The 12,081-nt window shown below is 45.9% G+C and overlaps 1 pseudogene; it reads left to right on the forward strand.

Moving 5' to 3' along the window:
- The first annotated feature begins 381 nt into the window (after window positions 1-381).
- LOC135967464 (ETS-related transcription factor Elf-2-like) lies at window positions 382-6,080 on the forward strand (annotated as a pseudogene).
- The last annotated feature ends 6,001 nt before the right edge of the window (window positions 6,081-12,081 follow it).

Raw genomic sequence — 12,081 nt, forward strand, 5'->3', positions numbered from 1 at the left:
GGTAGCACTTGTATACACCAATAATGGACTATCTGAAAAGAAAATGTAGAAAATGATTCCATAGAAAATAGCCACAAAAAATGAGATGCCTAAAAATAAATTTAACCAGCAGCTGAAAGACCTCTGCTTTGAAAGGTATAAAATATTGATGAAAGAAATTAAGAGCATGCAAATAAATGGAAAGATGTCCTGTGTTCTTGCATTAGAAAAAACTAATATTTTTAAGATGCCAGTCTTACCCAAAGCTATCTACAGATTCAATGAAATCTCTATCAAAATACCAGTGACACTCTTAACAGAGATAGGAAAAACAATCCTAAACCTCATATGGAATCAAAAAAGACCCCAAATAGTCAAAGCAATCTGGAGAAGAAAAAAAAGAAAGTAAGCTCCAAACATCATATTGCCTGACTTCAAAATACACAATACACTACAAAGTTATAATAACCTAAACAGGATGGCATTAGCATAAAGACAAATAGACGAAAGGGACAGAACAGAAAGCCCAGAAATAACTCCATGCATCTACAGCCAACTGATTTTTGACAAAGTGCCAAGGCAAGAGCACACATTGCAAACAGGACAGACTCTTCAACAAATGGTGCTTGGAAAATGGGATGTGCACACACAGAATGAAACTGGATTTCTATCCTCCACCAGATAGGAAAATAAACTCAAATGGATTAAAGACATAAATATAAGACCCCAAAATATGAAGCTACTAGAGGAAAACAGCAGAAATGCTTTAAGACATTCACCTGAGCAAGATTATTTTTAATATGACTCCAAAAGAGAATTGAAGCTGCTGAAGCCTTGCTTCCTATGGAATCTCCTACCTACTTGAGGGATTCAAGAAGTCCTGAATTTATCCATGTTGCTATGAGGCCAGATGTCATTAAAGAAACTGTAGTGGAGATGTCAACTGAGGGATCTGAACCAATGGATACCTCTCCTATTCCTACCTCACCAGATAACCATGAACCAATGAAAAGGAAAAAAGTTGGCCGTAAACCAAAGACCCAACAACCACCAATTTCCAGCGAGTCTCCTGAGTCAGGTATAAAAAAAAACCGAGAGAAGGAAAAGGAAACATAATATATTTGTAGGAGTTTCTTTTATATCTACTTAAAGATAAAAATACTTGTCCCCAGTATATTAAATGGATTCCGAGAGAAAAAGGCATATTCAGGCTGGTGGATTCAAAGGCTGTCTGTAAGCTTTGGGGAAAGCATAAGAACAAACCAGACATGAACTATGAAACTAGGGAACAAGCTTTGAGATACTATTACCAAAGGGGTATTCTTGCAAAGCTACCAAAGGGGAATTCTTGCAAAGGTCGAAGGACAGAGGCTTGTATATCAGTTCAAGGATATGCCCAAAAACATAGTGGTCATAGATGATGACAGAAGTGAAACCTGTAATGAAGATTTAGCAGGAGCTACTGACGAAAAATCATTGGAATAAGTGTCACTGTCTGCAGAAAGTCTCCTGAAAGCAACATCCTCTGTTTGTGGGGGAAAAAATTCATCCCTTATAAACACTTTAAAGAAAGCGTGGGTGCAGACGTGTAGAAATGCTAGGTGCAGCTGATTAATGCCAATTGTAACTATTATTAAGCCTAGCTGATTTGAGGTGGAGAAGGCTACCCAGTGCAGAGAAGGGTGTAGCTAAAGTCGTGAATATCACTTCCCCTGGTCACGATGCTTCATGCAGGTTTCCAGCTACCACTGAATCTGTATCAGCAACAGCAGCTCCAAGGACGGTTCGTGTGGCAATGCAAGTACTGTTGTAATGACATCACTGGGTCAGAACATTTCAACTGTGGCAGTTCAGTCAGTCAATGCAGGTGCATCATTAATAACCAGCACTAGTCCAACAACAGTGACCTCTCCAAAGGTAGTCATTCAGATAATCCCTACTATGATGCCATCTGCTACTGAAAACCGAGACAAAATCGCTATGCAGCCTGTCAAAATTATTACCATCTCAGCTACACAGCTTGCACGGTGTCGACTGTAGACAAAGTCAAATTTAACTGGATCAGGAAGCATTAACATTGTTGGAACACCATTGGCTGTGAGAGCACTTACCCCTTTTTCAGTAGCCCATGGTACACCTGTAATGAGACTCTCAGTGCCTACTCAGCAGGCATCTGGCCAGACTCCTCCTCGAGTTATCAGTGCAGTCATAAAGGGGCCAGAGGTTAAACCAGAAGTGGCCAAAAAGCCTGAGCTTGATTCTTGGGTGCAGGTTCTGCATGGGTCAGGGCTGTTAGATGAAGAGTGCTCAATGCGCATCCTGAGCATGGATGAGAAAAAGTCAGTTAGTGACCTCCCCCCGCCCCCCCAAAAAAAGATTCAAATGACGATTCTGAAGGTTCGTAACCCCTGGTCTGCAATTATTACTCATGTTGTAGATAGGTTTATTTTTATCTCTAATACATTGTTTTAAAAATTCAGATAAAATTGACATAACAAGAAGTCCAAACCAGAGCAATCAAGCAAGAGAAAGAAATAATAGGCATCCAAATAAGAAAAAAAGTTAAACTATATGATTCTACATCTAGAAAATCCTAAGGACTCCACCAAAAGAATCCTGGAACTAATAAATGCTTTCGATATAGTTTAAGGACATAATACAAATGTACAAAATAAGTAGCATTTCTATATAACAATAATCAAGCTGAAAACCCAATAAAGCAAGCAATCCCATTTACAATAGTCAAAAACAAATAAATAAATAAATATGTAAGAATACATCTAACCAAGGAGGTAAAAGATCTCTACAAGAACTACAAAACACTGCTGAAAGAAATCAGAGATGACACAAACAAATGGAAAAACATTCCATGCTCATTAATTTGAAGAATCAATATTGATGAAATGGCCATACTGCCCAAAGCAATCTATGGATTCAATATGATTCCTATCAAGCTACCAACATCATTTTTCACAGACCTAAAAAAACTATTCTAAAATTTATGTGGAACTAATAAAGGGTCTGAATAGCTAAAGCAATCCTGAGCAAAAAGAACAAAGCCAGAGGCATCATGCTACCAGACTTCAAATTATACTATAAGGCTACAGTAACCAAAACAGCATGGTACTGGTACAAAAACAAACATGCAGACCAATGGAACAGAATAGAGAACCCAAGAATAAAGCCGAACACCTATAGCCATATGATCTTCAACAAAGTTGACAAAAATAAACAAAGAGGAAAGGACTCCCTAGTCAATAAATGTTCCCGAGATATCTGGCTAGCCATATGCTGAAGACTGAAACTGGACCCCTACCTTTCACCATATACAAAAAGTAACCATGATGGATTAAAGATTCAAATGTAAGACCTCAGAATACAAGAACCCTAGAAGAAAACCTAGAAAACAGCATTCTGCACATCAGCATTGGCAAAGAATTTATGACTATATCCTCAAAAGCAATTGCAACAAATACAAAAATTGACAAGTGGGACCTAATTAAATGAAAGAGCTTCTGCACAGTAAAGGAACTATCAACAGAGTAAGCAGACAACCTACAGAAGGGGAGAATATATTTGCAAACTAAGCATCTGACAAAGCCCTAATATCCAGAATCTATAAGGAACGTAAACAATTGAACAAGACAAAATTAAAAACCAAATAGCCTCATCAAGAAATGGGCAAAAGACATTAACAGACACTTCTCAAAAAAAAGACATACAAGTGTCCAGAAAAAAGGAAAAAATTACTAACCACCAAAGTAATGCAACATTACTAATCATTAGAGAAATGCAATATTTCACACCTTTTCACTTTCAGAACCCAGTAGAGCTATTGAAGCTTTACAGCTCATGGGGCCTCTCTATGGCTGGAAACTCCTAGAGTTTTAACTCTCAGCCTTGTTCACACTGGGCCTCCAGCAATTTGTCAGTTGCACTTTGCTTTCCCCACCCAGTTGCTTGTTCCTGTGGAGGTCTCTACCTGTGGGTTTCTGAGGCTGTAAGTTGTGGCTTTTGGTATTATTCTGTCTCTCCAGTTATGGGGTCGTGGTTTGCTCCATGACTTCACTTGCCTGATGGGTAAGAAGAATTGTTGATTTTTCATGCATGTTCTCCTTGTCCAGACACCCAAGAGTATGTCCTTCTCTTGGGCATAAGATCTGAAATTATATTTAGGTGTTAATGGGTGGTGAAGAGTGGATCCAGCTGGCATGCTCACAGTGACCAAATTTCGTTGATCATATTTTAATCCAATACATTGCTCCACTATTAACTTGCAAATAAATGACACATTTGCTTTCAAGACATATTCCAGGAAGGCCAAAGAAACTGGCTTCTTATCAATATGGAATAATTCTCCTGGTGAATTTCTTTCAGGATAGACCAAAGCTGATGTAGAACATAAGCTTTACATACTTGGATCCTTCCCACTAGATAAGAAAAAACATCTGGGCTGAACGCTCCATTAGAAGAGCAATGTGGGATGGTGCTGTGCTGACAATGGGTAGTCCCTGCCCTACATCTTTGTAGAGGACTGGAGCCCAGAGTGGGCCATAGTCAACTTATGTGTTGAAGTGAAGGCCTCCTTCTAGGTGTGCATGTGCTTATTACAGATATGCCACGGTGCTAAGTACCCCAGGACTACAGGAAAAAATAAGAATACGTGCCGTATCCATAATCGGCAGGCACACAGGCCAGAGTGCCAGCTGTGGAATCACACAGCCCGGGTTCAAAGCCCAGCTGGGCCATGACCACCTGAAGGACCTGCGGGAAGGTCTTAGGTAAATTTGTGAAAAGAAGTGGAGGCCCTGCCTGCCAGGAAGGGATGTGGTAAGGGGCAACATCCAGTCAGGTCAGAGCACCGCATTCTCTCCCTGGAAACCTGCATAGCGGGACTGGTGGCCCTAGCGGCCAGGGCGGCCATGGAGAAGGCGGGCCTGGCTCCAGGCGGCACAGAGGCACTGGAGCAGCCCTGGGGGAACCTGGCAGGATGCGGGTGGGCCCGTGCTGGGCTTCCAGCAGATTCTGGCCCTGTAACCCAGGGGACAGGGTCGGGCAATACAGGGCCACTGGGTGCCAAGGCAGTGCCCAGGCCAGGCGCCAGGCGGAAAGGGCTCTAATATGTCAGCCCCGCATCCCCCACAGCCCCACAGAGGGGCCCATCACAGGCCACATACCTGTCCCCAGGAGCAGGATGTCCCCAGGTGTGAGAGAGTCCTGCTGGGTCCTGCGGGGGCGGGAGTGGTGGGGGTGGGGCTCTCCGTTTTGCCCTTTGACCCCTCTGGTAGGCGCCCTAGGACGGGGGTGCTCCCGCGCGCTTCTGCACGCCCTGGTTCTGTCACCAGCCCCATTGGGACGTCACAAGCGCTCAGCTGCCCAGTGCGCGCCTGGCGAAAGAGAAGGGGGCGACTACGGAGCAGCGTCTCCATTACTGACAGTTTTCTCGCCATTGTACCCGCACAACTTGCTCTAAATGGGCAATTTATTAAGTATATTTCGTCCCCGGTCCCGCCGCAGACCCCTGCCGGGCCGTCGCTCACAAGCTCCCATAGCCCGTGAGTCCTCTCAGCCTGGCCCGGCTCAGCCTGCGGCGCCCACGCCTACCCCGGGCCCTTTCCGATTCCTCTTCAACCCTCAGCAGAGCCGCGGGCCTTCTCCAGTCAGCTTCTACAGCGCCCCTAGGAAACCGTGTCCTCTCCCGCCAGACACGGACGTCCCCCTGGGGGTCCTGCCTGCTGTGGGCGGCGGGCTCCCCTCAAGGAAGAAACCCGTGCTGTCTGCTCGCAACTCCATGATGTTGGGACACCCCAGCTCGGTGAGGATCCCTCCTCCCAGCAGCCAGTTCCCTCTCCAACTGCCTTCACTACGGGAGCAGGTGGCCGGGGCCAGGAAGCTGATTCCGATCCCAGCCAGGCTGCCGAATAAGACCAAGGTGAGGACCCAAGGAAAGCCCTGAGCAGTGATAGAGGAGGAGGGTCAGGTAGAGACGCAGGAGCAGGAGGACAAGAAAAACCCCCTCCTCTCCGCAGGACATCCACATCCAGGACCCTGGAGACCCATGGAGACCTCAGTTCCTTCAGGTGCTGTCCGGGGCCCCTTGAGGGAACTGTTTATCCCAACTGTTTGACAGAAAATAACTTGATTGACAAGACCTGGGTGTCTCCAGTGAGTTCCTGCTGGGAGGGCCGTGTTGTCCCCAGCTCACACAGCCCTGCTGTCCCCAGCTCACACAGCCCTGCTGTCCCCAGCTCACACAGCCCTGCTGCAGGGGTCCTTCCCCTTAAGAAGCCTGACCCGGCCGGGCGCGGTGGCTCACGCCTCTAATCCCAGCATTCTAGGAGGCTGAGGCGGGAGGATCACAAGGTCAGGAGATCGAGACCATCCTGGCTAACACGGTGAAACCCCGTCTCCACTAAAAATACAAAAAATTAGCTGGGCGTGGTGGCGGGCGCCTGTAGTCCCAGCTACTCGGGAGGCTGAGGCAGGAGAATGGCGTGAACCCGGGAGGCGGAGCTTGCAGTGAGCCGAGATTGTGCCACTGCACAACAGCTTGGGTGACAGGGCGAGACTCTGTCTCAAAAAAAAAAGAAGCCTGACCCATCTCCAAGAGTGCTCCTTGATCCTGCCCTGGGCTGCTCCCTGCTGCCAGAGAAGGTGGCCCAGGAAGTGCAGGACAAAGACACCTGCTCAGCTCCCCAGGCTTGCTGATGTTGGGGAAGAGCCTTCAGCTCTTGCATCAAGGAGATCTTCTCCACCCAGAGCTGCCAGCCACAGGCCCCGCAAAAGAAAATTGTCAGTTACAACTTCTGCCGCTGGCCTCCGCCCTGCAATTAATGGATATGGGATAGAGCTGAGTTGCAGTTAGACCTTCCAGGAACAACATTTACAGTCATATTTGATGAGCTCTGAGCAGAAGTTCCTATTCTGGGGTGTGCGACTCCTCTAGGGGATTCTTGGGTAGATTTCAGGGCATCTGTAAACCCTCTAAACATGTAGTGTATGTAATGTGTATGCTTATATGCATTTTTCTGGCAAGTGTGTTGATAAATTTCATTAGATTCCTTATGCGGTCTATGACCCCAAATCAGCTGGTGCTGAAGCTAAAAGTCAGACACAGCCTGTGGCAAATAAGACACACAGCTGGCTCATGGTGAACGATGAGTGTGAGGCCGAAGGGGAAGGACAGTAAGAATCACCAGTCACATGATTTCGGCCTTCTCCTTCAAACCTACCACAGCCTGGAGGCTCACTCAAGGGAAATAGAGCTGGTTTCTCTTCCCTTGCCCACCACACAGACATGCCAAGGAGCAGCAGCGCAGTAGCCAAACAGCAGGTATGACAGGAGAGAGCTCCTCCTGCTCCCTGACTGGATGCACAGCTGGTGGACAAAGGAGAATTCCCTTGCCCTGAGGGCTCTTCTGGTCACCTGGGTACATGAAGATTTCTCTATAGACCAAGATGTGGTGCATATCCACCACTATGGAGCTCACATACCTGACCCCATAGGGAGCACTGCTGTCCTAGAAGGCAGAAAGAGAAGAGACAAAACTCAGTGGCCTTCGTGGTTAGTCAGTACCTGCTCTGGGATCACACATCCAGTTGGGGTGACCTCTACATTCCTGACCCCCTATCCTCCAGCCACTAGTGTAGAAATTGAAACAATTATACAATTGTGCATTTCATTCATTATGAGTCCCTTAAATGTCAACATGTGATTGGACTTATTAAATGTAGGACTACTTAAAGTAAGAGACAATATCCTGTAGCAATCTTAAGAGAGCAGCTAAACAAATAAAGAGAAAGAAAGAAAAGAAGGAGAGAAAGGAAAGGAAAGGAAGGAAGGAAGGAAGGAATGAAGAAAGGAAGGAAGGGAGAGAAAGGAAAGAGAAAGAAGGAAAGAGAAAGAGAGAAGGAAAGAAAAGAAAGAAAGAAAGAAAGGAAGGAAGGAAGGAAGGAAGGAAGGAAGGAAGGAAGGAAGGAAGGAAAGAGGAAGGAAGGAAGGAAGGAAGGAAAGAGGAAGTCTACATGAACAACAGCTTTTTAGTAGCTCCTTGAAGCTCCTGCTTGAATCACTGTGGTTCACAATCGTTTTAGCTTTCTGAGAAGCAGACTTCCTTAAATAATGACTACTCGGCTCTTACTGCATGCAGTGTTTATCCGTGGCAAAATCTTAAACACCTTTAGCAATTATTTAAAGAAATAAAACAACTTATTTGTAAATCTCAATTCCACTACTCACATGTGTAATAAAAAGGATGTTTGACCAGAGAGAAATAAGTCAAAAGTCATGATGTTCCTTAGAGTAGGCATAAGAGGTAAGGCATGACAATATTATTACATTGCTCCCTGGGCAGGTTTGGTTTTCCCCATTCAGTGATCCATCTATGATTTCTTTCTCTAGTCTAATAATTCTCTGACAGTGCACAGGGAGACAGCAAATTCCTTAGGGCAGCCATCAAGTGTTTTGTGTTCCAAAAATGCTTGGGGTTAATGAGTAATGACAAGCAAAGCAAGCTGCAAAACTAATACTTTGGTAAAATAACATGTCCAGACTTTAAAGACTTGAACACAAACTAGAGTGAGTAATGGATCAAGAACTGAGTAAATGCCAATAAGATCAAATGTGAACTGATGTCTTCTCAAGGTGTTTTGGTTAGAAACTGTGTGTGTGTGTGTGTGTATGTGTGTGTTACCAACAAACCATTAAAGTAAGTTAAGATGGAAACCAAGCCTGAGAAATCTCTGAACAAAGCCAATGAGGCCTCATAAGGGACCTCAACCTTCCTTGATTTGCAGTGAGGTTTCACATAAGTAAAACCTAACTTGAAGTATTTCTTGTAAATGCTTACACAGTTCTATAGTACTTGGGCCCTGTAGACTTATCACACACTGAATTATTCTTTTTTTGTTGTAATGTCTTGCCACTCCAACTAGACTGCAGCTTCCTGGAGATGGGACCATGTTCCTTATTTGCCAGTCACAGGTGTTGAGTAAATATCCTGCCTTTCCTCCTGTTATAACGGAAGTGGTGTCCAACTCCTACCCAAAGCCCATCCTCTTCTTGTCTTCTGATTCCTCCCCCTTCTGCCTCTCACAGACTCAGTGACATCCATCTTCCCCCATCTCTTCTTTTGACATACTTCAACTTCTCTTTCAGCCTCAGTCCATCAGCTCAATGATCTCCCATTTGATTAGAAATTCATCCAAAGGCCCCATATCAGACTCTAGTTCCATCCTGGGATTCCCCACTGCCACATTTCATAGAGGCGTGGAGGTGTGCACATCACCACCTCCACATCACCACCTCCCCCAGTTCTTCTGCCCACTGCTCCTCGACTTCCATCCCATCACTCCAGTGGAACACACTTCCCCCAAGGTCACCAATGCACCACCATAGCCTATGGACACTATACTTAACTTCTAAGCAGCACTATCTACTATTGACTATGAGCTCCTTCTCGAAACACCATCTCTGGTTCCTGGAGAAGGGGTGAGCTGAACTGGCAAGGAGTATCCCAATCTTGTCATGGGCATCTGGAACCCTGACAGGAGGAGGCCCCTCAACCACCATGGACACTTGAGTTGGCAGGGAAAGCTGCTTAGAGAAGGGGTAGGGGCAGAACTCCAGCCAGTGTGGCGCCCAGAGAGTTTGTTGCAGGAGCTTCTCTAGTGGAGCATAGCCAGGGACACCCATCCCCCTAAAGTTCAACTTGCTCCTATAAGAGTCTTAAGGCCTAGGAGAACTGTGGGACCTGAACTCTGCAGGGTGGTCCATGAGACAGGGCCAGTCCGACCAGAGGATCCCTCAGTCTCCTGGTCTCTCCCAGGGCCCTAGTCTGGCCACGCCTTCTTGTAGTGCAGCCTTGGGTGCCCACAGAGGGTACCTCCTAGGGCTCCACATCATAGCTCCTGTGCTGGCAGACTATACCTGACCAGCAAAGAGCTCCAGCAGAGTAGCCCCACAGACACACCAGCCTGCCCATGCCCTCCCCCGATTGCAGCCTCCCCTGTGCTGCTTTGCCTGCATACACTTGCCCACAGCCACTCCCTCCATATGGCTTTGCCAGAGCATGTGTGTATGGGTAGACCTTGCCCCCACTAATGCCCCACCTCTGCACCAAGCTACCACCAGCCTGAAACTAGGCATGGAGAATAATGGACACACGTCCCCCTGAGTGGTCACTGCCACCCACAGGAACACACACAGAGGACACACACACTCCTGCACCCACCAGCACCCCATTCACATGCGAACACCATCACCAGTGCAAACACACGTAAGACACCAGCTGGGGTGCCCTTCCTCCTGACACCATGCTGCCTCTGCCACTGCTGTGAACACCTGCACAGAGGCCGGCAACCCAGCACCCACTAGCACCCCACCACAATGGACAAGCATGCACCCCTCCACAGTGCCACTGCCACTGCTGCTGGCACATGCAAACAAGGACAGATTCCACTGCCACCACCCTATGAAGCGCTTTGGCTGGCACCACCCATACAAGTGTTGTGACCAGCTATCTGGGAGAACCTCTGTACCCCCTGCACAGTGGATTCCTAACATCAAGGAGACTGGGAACAAAGTCGGCCCAGTAGAAGTCCAGTATTAGAGCACGCAGTCCAGAAGTTGGGAGCTGAGCTTTGACCCCCTACAATCTTCCAGAAACAAAGCCAGTCCACTGAACCCACCTTGTACCACAATCAAACCCCCAAGGTTATCAAATAGGATAAAAGAAAAAAAAACCCCATCCAAAGGACAGCACTTCAAAGACTGAAGGAACATTAGCCCACACAGATGAGAAAGAATGAGTGCAAGAACGCTGCCAACTCAGCCTGTGTGCCTTCTTTCTGCATCACCTCTCCAGCAAGGGTTCTGAACTGGGCTGAGATGACTGACGTGACAGAAACAGAATTCAGAATGCGAACAGGAATGAAGATCATCAAGATTAAGGAGAATGCTGAAACCCAAACCAAGGATGCTAAGAATCACAATAAAACAATACAGGAGCTGACAGACCAAATAGCCAATATGAAAAAGAATGTAATCAACCTGATAGAGCTGAAAAACACACTACAGGAATTTCATAATGCACTCGCAAGTATTAATAGCACAATAGATGAAGCTGAGGAAAGAATCCTAGAGCTTGAAGACTGGCTTTCTGAAATAAGACAGACAAGAATAAAGAAAAAAGAATAAAAAGGAATGAAAAAAAAAAACCTCTGAGAAATATGGGATTCTGTAAAAAGACCCAATCTATGAGTCATTGGTGTCTCTGAAAGAGATGGAGAGAATGGAAACAACTTGGAAAACATACTTGGGGTTATCACCCATGAGAACTTCGCCAACTCAGCTAGAGAGGCCAACAGAAAATTCGGCTTTGCCAGCTAAAAAAAAAAAAAAAAAGAAAAAGAAAAAAGAAAATTCGGGAAATGCAGAGAACCCTCGTAAGATACTTCACAAGAAGATCATCCACAAGACACATAATCATCAGATTCTCCAAGCTTGAAATGAAAGAAAAATGTTAAAAGCAGCTAGAGAGAAGGGTCAGGTCACCTACAAATGAAAGCCCATTAAACTAACAGTGGACCTCTCAGCAGAGGTCCATTCCCCATGAGTCATAGGGAATGATCAACATTCTTAAAAGAAACTCCAACCAAGACTTTCATATCTAGCCAAACAAAGCTTCATTGGCAAAGGAGAATAAGATCTTTTGCAGAAAAGCAAATACTGAGGGAATTCATTACCACTAGACCTGTCATCTCTAGGAACTCTGATTTTATAGATCACATCTGGCCTTGCACCAGGTGGAATTTGTGAAAAGTGTAAGGAACTATTACTGCTAATTAGGCAAGCCTCATGCTCTAATTGTCAAAAACGAAAATGAGAACACAAAATACCAAACCCCTGAAGCAATGTTTTCTCACTCATTTCCTCCCTCCATCCCCCTTCCAGCAGATTCCTGAGAACAACCTAATACATATTCCTCTTCCCTTCCAGATACAGAATTGGGTGTTCTTCATCTGGGCTTTTGTCCTGCCCACACCCAGCAGGCGCACAGCCCGTAAAGCAGGAAAAGGAACCAAGCTGAAGGAAGCAGAAAC

The sequence above is a fragment of the Macaca fascicularis genome, chromosome 15, assembly GCF_037993035.2.
Source record: "Macaca fascicularis isolate 582-1 chromosome 15, T2T-MFA8v1.1".
NCBI lineage: Eukaryota > Metazoa > Chordata > Mammalia > Primates > Cercopithecidae > Macaca > Macaca fascicularis.